Source organism: Salmo trutta, chromosome 34 (assembly GCF_901001165.1).
Source record: "Salmo trutta chromosome 34, fSalTru1.1, whole genome shotgun sequence".
Taxonomy (NCBI): Eukaryota; Metazoa; Chordata; class Actinopteri; order Salmoniformes; family Salmonidae; genus Salmo; species Salmo trutta.
Genome location: NC_042990.1, coordinates 31,413,235 through 31,427,975, shown reverse-complemented (window position 1 = coordinate 31,427,975; position 14,741 = coordinate 31,413,235). Strand labels below are relative to the sequence as shown.

The window sequence follows — 14,741 nt, the reverse complement described above, 5'->3', positions numbered from 1 at the left end:
TGATGTCAGTACTGTAATGGATTTGACACTCAAAGGATTGGCCCATTTCACATTTTAGAATCAAACATGCTACTGACCTTGAAAGACTCAGACAGTGTAGGTAGTTCATGTGGTGTAGTGTAGAGTGAATTTACCCCTAGATGCTGTTCTTGTCAGTTGAAAGACTCAGACAGTGTTGGTAGTTCATGTGGTGTAGTGTAGAGTGAATTTACCCCTAGATGCTGATCTTGTCAGTTTTGCATTTCCTCCACTAATGGTTCTCTTTTTCATATATTTTATTGGAGTTATTTTTGTGTGTGTTAGAACACTTAATGCTTAAGGTTATGATTGGGGGAAGGGAAACTGATCCTAGATCTGTACCTATGGGACATCTTACCTCGGACCTAGTTCATGTACATGAAGTTTCATCTGGTGAGTGAGTTCATTCACTGCTTTGTGTTGAATAATGTAAGAGCAGGCTGAATAGTTTGTGAGGGGCATTGATGCTTTAAAAGGTTGTGGCTGCTACTCAGAAAGTGCTCAGATTAAAGTAGCAAGTTTTTATCAAAATCTATTTTACAGGCCTTTTACCTATGCATAATAAAACACCACCCCTTTCTTCATCACAAACTTTTGTATCCTAAGGAAAGTAAATGGACATTTCCTAATGGGTTTAAACCTTCTCATATGGTGGGTTTCAAAACCATTAGTCTGATAATGTACTACAATGAATGTTTTGTAATGTTTGAGAGAGAGAGTTAGTGAGTCTTGGTTGAATGCCACTGTCCGTGTTCAGACTTGGGGAAAAACCATTATGTCACGTAATGACAAAGTTTCCCCAGGGTCACACTCCTCTGCACCTCTCTCCGCCTCTCACCCCTCTCCAGCGAGCGTTGGCGTGCAAGAAAAGGCAGAGCAGTATTTGAATTAGCATCAGACTGCTATGTGTTTAGCAAGGTTGCATGGCAGTGTTGTAGTACTCGAGAACGGTCTCGGGGCACGTATTGAGTGTCTTGGTCTTGTCTCGGTATTGGATACATTTGTACTCTGTCTTGACTCAGTCTCAGACAGTAAGGACTTATAATTATTTCCCCTTGACCAGCGAAGTAAAAAATTCATTATCAGCTTCTATTCATTCAGCCCATAAAACCGCTTCACCAGGCGAAGCTCCTTTTTTGAAACATTAATATCCAGCCTTTATATCTGTTATAAACATGTTTGCACAGTGGCAAACCTATAGGCCTTCAGTGTGTGACAGGTTAGTACAGTGGTTAACCAATAGGCCTTCAGTGTGACAGGTTAGTACAGTGGTTAACCAATAGGCCTTCAGTGTGTGACAGGTTAGTACAGTGGTTAACCAATAGGCCTTCAGTGTGTGACAGGTTAGTACAGTGGTTAACCAATAGGCCTTCAGTGTGACAGGTTAGTACAGTGGTTAACCAATAGGCCTTCAGTGTGACAGGTTAGTACAGTGGTTAACCAATAGGCCTTCAGTGTGTGACAGGTTAGTACAGTGGTTAACCAATAGGCCTTCAGTGTGACAGGTTAGTACTAGAGGTCGACCGATTAATCGGAATGGCCGATTAATTAGGGCCGATTTCAAGTTTTTATAACAATCGGTAATCAGCATTTTTGGTCACCGATCATGGCCGATTACATTGCACTCCACGAGGAGACTGCGTGGCAGGCTGACTACCTGTTATGCGAGTGCAGCAAGGAGCCAAGGTAAGGTGCTAGCTAGCATTAAACGTATCTTATAAAAAACAATTAATCTTAACATAATCACTAGATAAACTAGTAATATCATCAACCATATGTAGTTATCTAGCTTGTCCTGCGTTGCATATAATCGATGCGGTGCCTGTTAATTTATTATTGAATCATAGCCTACTTCGCCAAACGGATGATTTAACAAGATCATTCACGAAAAAAGCACTGTCGTTGCACCAATGTACCTAACCATAAACATCAACACCTTTCTTAAAATCAATACACAAGTATATATTTTTAAACCTGCATATTTAATTAATATTGCCTGCTAACATTAATTTATTTTAACTAGAGAAATTGTGTCACTTCTCTTGCGTTCTGTGCAACAGAGTCAGGGTATATGCAGCAGTTTGGGCCACCTGGCTCGTTGCGAACTGTAAAGACAATTTCTTCCTAACAAAGACAGCCGACTTTGCCAAACGGGATGATTTAACAAAAGCGTATTTGCGAAAAAATCACAATCGTTGCACGAATGTACCTAACCATAAACATCAATGCCTTTCTTAAAATCAATACACAGAAGTATATATTTTTAAACCTCCATATTTAGTTAAAAGAAATTCATGTTAGCAGACAATATTAAACTAGTGTAACTGTGTCACTACTCTTGCGTTCATTGCACGCAGAGTCAGGGTATATGCAAGAGTTTGGGCCGCCTGGCTCGTTGCGAACTAATTTGACAGAATTTTACGTAATTATGACATAACTTTGAAGGTTGTGCAATGTAATTTAGACTTATGGATGGCACCTGTTAGATAAAATACGGAACGCTTCCGTATTTCACTGAAAGAATAAACGTTTTGTTTTCGAAATGATAGTTTCCGGATTTGACCATATTAATGACCTAAGGCTCTTATTTCTGTGTGTTATTATATTATAATTAAGTCTATGATTTGATAGAGCAGTCTGACTGAGCGGTGGTAGGCAGCAGCAGGCTCATAAGCATTCATTCAAACAGCACTTTACTGCTTTTGCCAGCAACTCTTCCCAATGCGTAAAAGCATTGCGCTGTTTATGACTTCAAGCCTATCAACTCCCGAGATTAGGCTGGCAATACTAAAGTACCTATTACAACATCCAATAGTCAAAGGTATATGAAATACAAATGGTATAGAGAGAAATAGTCCTATAATAACTCCAACCTAAAACGTATTACCTGGGAGTATTGAATGTTAAAAGGAACCACCAGCTTTCATATGTTCTCATGTTCTGAGCAAGGAACATAAACGTTAGCTTTTTTACATGGCACATATTGCACTTTTACTTTCTTCTCCAACACTTTGTTTTTGCATTATTTAAACCAAATTGAACATGTTTCATTATTTATTTGAGACTAAATTGATTTTATTGATGTATTATATTAAGTTAAAATAAAAGTGTTCATTGTTCATTCAGTATTGTTGTAATTGTCATTATTACTATATATATATATATATATATATATATATATATATATATATATATATATATATAGCCGATTAATCGGTATTGAGTTTTTTGGTCCTCCAATAATCGGTATCAGCGTTGAAAATCATAATTGGTCGACCTCTAGTTAGTATAGTGGTTAACCAATAGGCCTTCAGTGTGACAGGTTAGTACAGTGGTTAACCAATAGGCCTTCAGTGTGACAGGTTAGTGATTCTGAAAGGACAGAAACCGTAATACCAGTGCACTCATGTAGGAAAGTGCACTTTTTGTAAAACACAAATTGCCAGTGGTATAGTGGAGGGTATATGCAGGTATAAGCCATATTGCCATGTAAATCATACGCAAAGTAGCTTACACAAAACCGTTAAATATATTGACATGCACGCTGCACACAGCCTAGTTTCAGTGAAATATCATCTGCAGGCAGCAAGAGTCTGCAGCTCTCAACTGGTTTTGGCAATGAGCAGCTCACCGAAGAATGACATCAGTAACCGGCAGGATAGGAAAGCTGTTTCAACTTATATCTACCAGTAAATGCTAACTAAGGCAACAGTGGGTATTGGTAAATGTTTAGTCAAGTGTTGGTTAGTAGGCTATTTGTGATGCACAATTGTCATCGTGTGCTGTTTGCATCAGGGGCGAAGACATGGATGGGCCTGGGTGGACAGAGGCCCACCCACTGGGGAGCCATGCCCTGCCAGGCCCTGTCAGGCCAACCCAAACAGATTGATGTGGTTTAAGCATCGTTGTGGACTTAGACCATCAAATATTTTTTTCTATAAAAAAAGGTGTGATTTTGAGATTGAAAATATGAAAAATCGATAGGAAAGCTAATAAAAAACCCTAGGAAAACATAGGGTTTTTCACACAAGGTGCCTTTCCTTCGCTGGGCGTGCCGTTTGGGAACGTTTTGGCAATATTAAAGAATACCCACTTCTCCAGGCATCACCACACAACTGCGTAGGGCTGATGGAAAGACAGCAGTCACACACGGCATGATGTTAAAGGATAAGCAGTCCATAGACTCTGAAATAATAAGCCAGTAGATCCCAATCATAAGAATACAACAACACAACCATTAAGCATTTCCCTATCGAAATGTACAACTATTACTTCCCATTGCAAAAAATATTTCATAAAGTAACCGGTGACTTAAAGTTTAAAGTGGAGCTGACAACGTTTTTACTACTTTGCAGAAACAAACAGACAATCATAATGTCATCAAAAATATCAAATTCCCAGTTTATGCTACAAATGCAAATTTATAAGAAGTTTTAAAAATGGATTCTATTTGACTTAGCGTTCCATGACGTACACTAAGACGTTGTTGGCACAATAGATGGATACAGTTCAATGTATGATTAATATAATTCGCTAATACATTTCTTGGTAGTCCTATGAATATTGCTATCAGGTTGTAAATCACAGGTGGCCTGGTACATTATTACTCCCTCCATTCGGGATGCACTGTATCAGTTTCAATGACTCAATATTCTGGACAAAAACGGATGAATGTACAGTAACTAAGGCAGGGAATGTCAACACAATCAAACTAGCAAAGGCAATGATCACAATTCAGTCATAACATGGCTAAGAGGCTAGCATACCTATTTATGTAGCAAGCTTAAAACAGAGCCTAACTTAGCAGCTAGGTGGACGTCATATCATGTCATGCCATTGGAGGAGTGGGTGAGTGACTGACTTTTTCCACTCATATAATTTTTTGGTGGATATACACAGTTAGAGATGCAAGTGTCACTTGGTAAGCTAGTAAGAACTTGAACGACTGTTATACAGTTAGCATAGCTCTTGCGTTCACGCAAATTTGAGTGTGACACAGCGCAGCACATCTGATGAATTGTCGAACGCGCAACACTTGCTCAATATGACCAGTGTCAGTAAACATGGGCAAAAAAAGTAGTTTGTCAAGAACGCTCTAGATAACATGTAAACCGCCTAACCAGCTCTGCTACGGCTTCTATATTGCTATAGAATTTTCATAAATTCTTAGAATGCTTGGGAATTACGTATACTAAGAATTTATGAAAAGGTGAACATGACCATATCTAAGGGGTTGCTTGTCAGAATATAAAAATAAATAAAAAAATCTTCCTGGGCGTGTATACGAACAGATTTTAAATGCTGTCAATTCCACTTTAAATGCAACAATATAAGTTATTTTCAAAGAGATGGCTAACAACAGCAAGTGTGCTACAATAAATAACACAGTTCCACTCTCCAGATGATGATAATTTGAAATGTAACTTCTTGTTGAAAGTTATTTTTGACAAATTAGCAACAACATCCTCTTTGATAACACCTGCTGCAGCCGCTGCAAACTAGCCGACAACAAAAGCTAGCTAGCTAGACAATGGGAGAAATACTGCTCGCTATTGCGCCGTGACCTGTTGGCCTTCAGGAAGGCAGAAATTTCCATACATGTTTGTAAAAATGTTCCCACTCATTAAGTCAGTGTGTTTGGTTGATTTCACATTCCAAATTTTGCCCTAATACAGTTGAATGGCCTTTATCTAGGTTATGATTGCCAAGCCAATTACTGACTTAGCTAGCTATATTTATCTCCTTAGAGACCAGCAAAGAAAAATCTTCAGTGTTAACCCTTTCCTTTCCAACAAAAACAGAAGAGATTAAATCAGAAACATAATTGAAAATAATAATATAATTATCATTATAATTATTTTATAAATCCTTAGTCCTTTTCTGAAGGCGTAGAAGGCCCATTGTTCCCCACTGTGTTTGGGTTAGTAATAATTTGAGAGTGCCTATTTTCCCCCCAGCATGCATTTATTCACTATTCTGAAAGTCTAAAGAATCCACATGTTGTTCTGAAATATGAACCCAGAAATACTGGACATTTAGAACTCTTATAATTTTGGTGATTTGACTAAATTACAGTCATGGTCTTGAATTGGACTCGCATTTTTCTGGTCTTGACTCGGTCTCGGTCTTGGACCCCTTGTCCCCCTCCCGGTCTTGACTCGGTCTCACCCCCCCCCCCCCTTCCGATCTTGGTCTTGACTCGGACTCAATTTTCTCCGGTCTTGGTCTTGAATCAGTCTCGCTTTAGGGGGTCTCGAACACAAAACTGTTGCACGGTATCGGATGCAACCTCTGGTACTGGCCTGGATCAATAAGCCACTGACTTATTTAATGGCCTGTCATTATTTCAGTAGGCTTTCCCCCGTGAGGAGGGGGGTTAGGGGAGAAGTGTTGGAGGGTTGCTGAGTGCCTTGCTGTATATGTCTTGTGGCCAGAACACATTTTTACTGTTTGTTTGTTTCTCTCTCTTTAATTCCCCTCTTTCTGTCATTCTCTCTCTCTCTCACTCTCACTCTCACTGTCTCTCTCTCACTGTCTCTCACTCTTTCTCTCGATCTCCCCTCCCCCCTCTCTCCCTCTCTATCTGTGCTGATGCTTGCCTTAATGCCAGCCATCGATTTACAGAGCTCCCTTCCTTCCCTCCTCTAGTTATTGCCTTGCATGGCATGTCTCTCAGCTTATCAGCCTTCAGCTAGCCCTATCTGTTCAGCCAGATATCTACTCCTCTGCCTGTGTGAGGAATTCACTCTCTCCTCATGGAAGCCACCTTCCCCAGTCTGTTTATTATGCTCTGTACCCCCCCCCTTCTTTTCTCTCTGGCTCTTGTTAATGTTCCTCCATTGTAGAGGTGTGTGTTCAGGAGGGATTTAAAATGCAGAGCCCCTTTAGTTCAAACAGTCATCTTGACTGGTGTGCAAGCTCAGACTGGAGTAGTAAAGAACTATTTCCTCCCTCCTTTCCCTTCCCTTGTTCCCCCCTCTCCCCTCTGAGTGGAGGGATATGTTTGGAAGAAGCCTCTGGATGTGGGAGCAGGCTTTAGCCACAACTGATCAAATCCAATCAACTTGTGTTTGTCACATACTTTGTAAACAACAGCTGAAGACTAACAGTGAAATACTTACTGGCCTTTCCCTACAATGCATAGAGAAAAATGTAAAAAGTAAAACACGTAATAATAAATACACAGTTCTGCCCACAAATGTTCTATAGGATTGAGGTCAGGGCTTTTTGATGGCCACTCCAATACCTTGACTTTGTTGTCCTTAAGCCATTTTGCCACAACTTTGGAAGTATGCTTTGGGTCATTGTCTATTTGGAAGACCCATTTGCGACCAAGCTTTAACTTCCTGACTGATGTCTTGAGATGTTGCTTCAATATATCCACATAATTTTCCTGCCTCATGATGCCATCTATTTTGTGAAGTGCACCAGTCCCTCCTGCAGCAAAGCACCCCCACAACATGATGCTGCCACCCCCGTGCTTCACAGTTGGGATGGTGTTCTTCGGCTTGCAAGCCTCCCCCTTTTTCCTCCAAAGATAACAAAGGTTATTATGGCCAAACAGTTCTATTTTTGTTTCATCAGACCAGAGGACATTTCTCCCAAAAGTACAATCTTTGTCCCCATGTGCAGTTGAACCAGATATGTGGAGGTCTACAATTTTTTTTCTGAGGTCTTGGCTGATTTCTTTTGATTTTCCCATGTCAAGCAAAGAGGCACTGCGTTTGAAGGTAGGCCTTGAAATACATCCACAGGTAGACCTCCAATTGACTCAAATGCTGTCAATTAGCCTATCAGAAGCTTCTAATGGCATTACATAATTTTCAGTGCTCTACCACGTTGCCGTGGCTTGGAGAGAGGGAGCAGTGCTCTACCACGTTTCCGTGGCTTGGAGAGAGGGAGCAGTGCTCTACCACGTTGGCGTGGCTTGGAGAGAGGGAGCAGTGCTCTACCACGTTGCCGTGGCTTGGAGAGAGGGAGCAGTGCTCTACCACGTTGTCGTGGCTTGGAGAGAGGGAGCAGTGCTCTACTACGTTGCCGTGGCTTGGAGAGAGGGAGCAGTGCTCTACCACGTTGCCGTGGCTTGGAGAGAGGGAGCAGTGCTCTACCACGTTGCCGTGGCTTGGAGAGAGGGAACAGTGCTCTACCACGTTGTCGTGGCTTGGAGAGAGGGAGCAGTGCAATACCACGTTGCCGTGGCTTGGAGAGAGGGAGCAGTGATCTACCACGTTGCCGTGGCTTGGAGAGAGGGGGCAGTGCTCTACCACGTTGCCGTGGCTTGGAGAGAGGGAGCAGTGCTCTACCATGTTGCCGTGGCTTGGAGAGAGGGAGCAGTGCTCTACCACGTTGTCGTGGCTTGGAGAGAGGGAGCAGTGCTCTACCACGTTGCCGTGGCTTGGAGAGAGGGAGCAGCGTCCCTTTTGTCTATTGAGTACAGCCATGCATGTCAGAGCTGGCATTTCCCTGTCATCCACTGAACTGCTGAAGACCACGGAACGGATAGCCGGTGTGAGGCTGCCTGGACATTCAATTCTTCTAAAGACTATGTGTGAGTGCCAAATGGCACCTTATTCCCTGTATAGCGCACTTCTTTTGACCAGGGTGCTTTTTGAAGAGCGGTGTTGTAATGTTATTTGGGAATGCAGGATATACCAAAAGCATGTGGACACCTGCTTGTCGAATATCTCATTCCGAAATCATTGGCATTAATATGGAGTTGGTCTCCCCTTTGCTGTTATAACAGCCTCCAGTCTTCTGGGAAGGCTTTCCACTAGCTCTTGCGGAGACTGGTGTCCATTCAGTCACAAAAGCATTTGTGTGGTCGGGCACTGATGTTGGGCGATTAGGCCTGGCTCGCAGTCATCGTTCCAATTCATCCCAAAGGTGTTCGATGGGGTTGAGGTCAGGGCTCTGTGCAAGACAGTTAAGTTCTTCCACACCAATCTTGACAAACCATTTCTGTATGGACCTCGCTTTGTGCATCGGGGCATTGTCATGCTGAAACAGAAAAGGGCCTTCCCCAAACTGTTGCCAGAAAGTTGGAAGCACAGAATCGTCTAGAATGTCATTGTATGGTGTGGCATTAAGATTTCCCTTCACTGGAACTAAGGGGGCTAGCCAGAACCATGAAAAACAGCCCCAGACCATTATTATTCCTCCACCAAACTTTACTGTTGGCAATATGCATTCGGGCAGGTTGCATTCTCCTGGCATCCGCCAAACCCAGATTCGTCCATCAGACTGTCAGATGGTGAAACATGATTCATCACTCCAGAGAACATGTTTCCACTGCTCCAGAGTCCAATTGCGGCGAGCTTTACACCACTCCAGCTGACGCTTGGCATTGCGCATGGTGATCTTAGGCTTGTGTGCGGCTGCTCGGCCATGGAAACCCATTTCGTGAAGCTCCCGACGAACAGGTCTTGTGCTGGCATTGCTTCCAGAGGCAGGTTGGAACTCAGTAGTGGCGATTTGTTTCTCCTAGACGTTTGCACTTGACAATAACAGCACTTACAGTTGACCGGGACAGCCCTATCAGGGCAGAGATTTGACAAACTGACTTGTTGGAAGGTGGCATCCTATGACGGTGCCACTTTGAAAGTAACTGAGCTCTTCAGTACGGGCCATTCTACTTCCAATGTTTGTTTATGGAGATTGCATGGCTGTGTGCTCGATTTGTATTTACTTGTCATCAACAGGTTTGGCTGAAATAGCCGAATACACTAATTTGAATGGGTGTCCACATACTCTTGGAGTCTCTATTTGCCCTGGTCAAAAGTAGTGCACTATAAATGGAACAGAGTGCCATTTGTGGTGTAGCCTATGAACTACAAACCTACCGGCTCGATCCCACCAATTTTGCTGACACACAGGTTAGGGCCTGGAGATCTGGAGTGCAGCAGGGATCAATAGACATGACAGGGATGCTCGAGAGCTCCAGAGCTCAGTGGGGCTGCCCTCCTCCTCTCCCCCCACTGGGGTGCTCTGGCTAGTTGAGGGCAAACGTCTCCGGGCTTGGGTGCCTGCCAGCTCAAAATGCCATGACAGGCTCACTGCAGATTCTCCTTCCACCCCTCTCTTAACCATACCTGGTACCCACCGATTAAATGTTTAATTTTCCAGAGTTGAGGTCGAGGCATTGGGGTGATGGATATTGATGAACTGGCAATTTGCAGCGTCACCCCCCTCACCCCTGCCCCTGTCACCCCTCTCTCTCCTGTCCTTCCCCGGCCCTGTCCCCTGACCTCTGCTGTGCTGTGACTCCAACATGAGGCTTTCTAGTCAGGCAGCCTGCTAGTCAGCTGTCTCACAGACAGCCTAAAGCCCTGACGTGACGTGTCCAAGCTGTTCCTCACACACATCACAATGGCCTTGTCATGTAATAGAACACAACTGTCTCGTGTTATGTGTTCTGACATCTGCAGCCGTGACATACACTGAGTCTACTGCTCTTTCCATGACATAGACCAACCAGGTGAATCCAGGTGAAAGCTATGATCCCATATTGATGTCACTTGTTAAATCCACTTCAATCAGTGTAGATGAAGGGGAGGAGACAGGTTAAAGAAGGGTTTTTAAGCCTTGAGACAATTAAGACATGGATTTGCCGTCCCCCGCGACGCCATTTTTCCTAACCCAGCCAACTAGTAACACTGTAGAAACTAAAATACATTACAAAGGAACGTCTTGATTAGTGTTATGTTAGCTAGCTACAAAGTTGCTTTTGTATCATGACAAGGTGTAGTACTGAAACTATCGAGGTCACCTAGCCAGCTACACCTAGCCAGCTACACGGTCAAACAAAGTCAACAACGCAGCCACTGCTAGCTAGCCTACTCCACCAGCCAGCAGTACTGTATCATTTTCGTCATTTTAGTCAATAGATTTTCTGCAACGTAAGCTTAACTTTCTGAACATTCGAGACGTGTAGTCCACTTGTCATTCCAATCTCCTTTGCATTAGCGTAGCCTCTTCTGTAGCTTGTCAACTATGTGTCTGTCGATCCCGGTTCTCTCCACTCTGCACAGGCCATACAAACGCTTCACACCGCGTGGCCGCTGCCACTCTAACCTGGTGGTCCCAGCGCGCACGACCCACGTGGAGTTCCAGGTCTCCGGCAGCCTCTGGAACTGCCGGTCTGCGGCCAACAAGGCCGAGTTCATCTCAGCCTATGCTACCCTCCAGTCCCTAGACTTCCTGGCGCTGACGGAAACATGGATCACCACAGATAACACTGCTACTCCTACTGCTCTCTCCTCGTCTGGCCACGTGTTCTCGCATACCCCTAGAGCATCGAGCCAGCGGGGTGGTGGCACTGGAATCCTCATCTCTCCCAAGTGGACATTCTCTCTTTCTCCCCTGACCCATCTGTCTATCTCCTCATTTGAATTCCATGCTGTCACAGTTACCAGCCCTTTCAAGCTTAACATCCTCATCATTTATCGCCCTCCAGGTTCCCTTGGAGAGTTCATCAATGAGCTTGACGCCTTGATAAGTTCCTTCCCTGAGGATGGCTCACCTCTCACAGTTCTGGGTGACTTTAACCTCCCCACGTCTACCTTCGACTCATTCCTCTCTGCCTCCTTCTTTCCACTCCTCTCCTCTTTTGACCTCACCCTCTCACCTTCCCCCCCTACTCACAAGGCAGGCAATACGCTTGACCTCATCTTTACTAGATGCTGTTCTTCCACTAATCTCATTGCAACTCCTCTCCAAGTCTCCGACCACTACCTTGTATCCTTTTCCCTCTCGCTCTCATCAAAAACTTCTCACTCTGCCCCTACTCGGATGGTATTGCGCCGTCCCAACCTTCGCTCTCTCTCTCCTGCTACTCTCTCCTCTTCCATCCTATCATCTCTTCCCTCTGCTCAAACCTTCTCCAACCTATCTCCTGATTTTGCCTCCTCAACCCTCCTCTCCTCCCTCTCTGCATCCTTTGATTTTCTCTGTCCCCTATCCTCCAGGCCGGCTCGGTCCTCCCCTCCTGCTCCGTGGCTCGACGACTCACTGCGAGCTCACAGAACAGGGCTCCGGGCAGCCGAGCGGAAATGGAGGAAAACTCGCCTCCCTGCGGACCTCGCATCCTTTCACTCCCTCCTCTCTACATTTTCCTCTTCTGTCTCTGCTGCTAAAGCCACTTTCTACCACTCTAAATTCCAAGCATCTGCCTCTAACCCTAGGAAGCTTTTTGCTACCTTCTCCTCCCTCCTGAATCCTCCTCCCCCTCCCCCCCCTCCTCCCTCACTGCGGATGACTTCGTCAACCATTTTGAAAAGAAGGTTGACGACATCCGATCCTCGTTTGCTAAGTCAAGCGACACCGCTGGTCCTGCTCACACTGCCCTACCCTGTGCTTTGACCTCTTTCTCCCCTCTCTCTCCAGATGAAATCTCGCGTCTTGTGACGGCCGGCCGCCCAACAACCTGCCCACTTGACCCTATCCCCTCCTCTCTTCTCCAGACCATTTCCGGAGACCTTCTCCCCTACCTCACCTCGCTCATCAACTCATCCTTGACCGCTGGCTACGTCCCTTCCGTCTTCAAGAGAGCGAGAGTTGCACCCCTTCTGAAAAAACCTACACTCGATCCCTCCGATGTCAACAACTACAGACCAGTATCCCTTCTTTCTTTTCTCTCCAAAACTCTTGAACGTGCCGTCCTTGGCCAGCTCTCCTGCTATCTCTCTCAGAACGACCTTCTCGATCCTAATCAGTCAGGTTTCAAGACTGGGCATTCAACTGAGACTGCTCTTCTCTGTGTCACGGAGGCTCTCCGCACTGCTAAAGCTAACTCTCTCTCCTCTGCTCTCATCCTTCTAGACCTATCTGCTGCCTTTGATACTGTGAACCATCAGATCCTCCTCTCCACCCTCTCCGAGCTGGGCATCTCCGGCGCGGCCCACGCTTGGATTGCGTCCTACCTGACAGGTCGCTCCTACCAGGTGGCGTGGCGAGAAGCTGTCTCCGCACCACGTGCTCTCACCACTGGTGTCCCCCAGGGCTCTGTTCTAGGCCCTCTCCTATTCTCACTATACACCAAGTCACTTGGCTCTGTCATATCCTCACACGGTCTCTCCTATCATTGCTATGCAGACGACACACAATTAATCTTCTCCTTTCCCCCTTCTGACAACCAGGTGGCGAATCGCATCTCTGCATGTCTGGCAGACATATCAGTGTGGATGACGGATCACCACCTCAAGCTGAACCTCGGCAAGACGGAGCTGCTCTTCCTCCCGGGGAAGGACTGCCCGTTCCATGATCTCGCCATCACGGTTGACAACTCCCTTGTGTCCTCCTCCCAGAGTGCTAAGAACCTTGGCGTGATCCTGGACAACACCCTGTCGTTCTCCACTAACATCAAGGCGGTGACCCGATCCTGTAGGTTCATGCTCTACAACATTCGCAGAGTACGACCCTGCCTCACACAGGAAGCGGCGCAGGTCCTAATCCAGGCACTTGTCATCTCCCGCCTGGATTACTGCAACTCGCTGTTGGCTGGGCTCCCTGCCTGTGCCATCAAACCCCTACAACTCATCCAGAACGCCGCAGCCCGTCTGGTGTTCAACCTTCCCAAGTTCTCTCACGTCACCCCACTCCTCCGCTCTCTCCACTGGCTTCCAGTTGAAGCTCGCATCCGCTACAAGACCATGGTGCTTGCCTACGGAGCTGTGAGGGGAACGGCACCTCCGTACCTTCAGGCTCTGATCAGGCCCTACACCCAAACAAGGGCACTGCGTTCATCCACCTCTGGCCTGCTCGCCTCCCTACCTCTGAGGAAGCACAGTTCCCGCTCAGCCCAGTCAAAACTGTTCGCCGCTCTGGCACCCCAATGGTGGAACAATCTCCCTCACGATGCCAGGACAGCGGAGTCAATCACCACCTTCCGGAGACACCTGAAACCCCACCTCTTTAAGGAATACCTGGGATAGGATAAAGTAATCCTTCTAACCCCCCCCCTTTAAAGGATTTAGATGCACTATTGTAAAGTGTTTGTTCTACTGGATATTATAGGTGAATGCACCAATTTGTAAGTCGCTCTGGATAAGAGCGTCTGCTAAATGACTTAAATGTAAATGTAATGTAAATGGATTGTGTACATGTGCCATTGGGGGGAAATGTGCAAAACCAAAGATTTAAGTGCCTTTGAACGGGGTATAGTAGTAGGTGCCAGGCGCACCGGTTTGTGTGAAGAACTGCAATGCTGCTGGGTTTGTCACACGCAACAGTTTCCCGTGTGTGTCAAGAATGGTCCACCTCCCAAAGGACATCCAGTCAACTTGGCACAACTGTGAGAAGCATTGGCGTCAACATGGGCAAGCTTCCCTGTGGAACGCTTTCGACACCATATAAAGTCCATGCCCTGACAAATAGAGGCTGTTCTGAGGGCAATGGGGTGCAATTTAATATCAGGAAGGTGTTCCTAATGTTTGGCATACTCCGTGTATATTCTCACATAGACATCTCCATTTTTGTCAGATTCAACAGACACTCCATTCCAGAGCTTTAGTTCATACCCTAAATAGCCTTCCACGGATGTTACCCATAGTATAGCTGTCTGAACTACCACACTTTTGCCATGACACTTTTGAACTCTAAAAGTGTTGGTTCTGAGAGAGGTCAGCGAATATGGTTAATTATGCAATAGGTGGGTCTAATCATGGATGCTGATTTGGTTAAAACCGCAGACAAGAGAAGACAGCCTTTAACTTAAGACTCAGTGGTGT

The 14,741-nt window shown here is 45.4% G+C and overlaps 1 pseudogene; it reads left to right on the top strand.

The window, feature by feature from the left end:
• Positions 1–14,741, top strand: part of LOC115174021 (syndetin-like) — a 274,337-nt pseudogene that overhangs the window by 79,743 nt on the left and 179,853 nt on the right.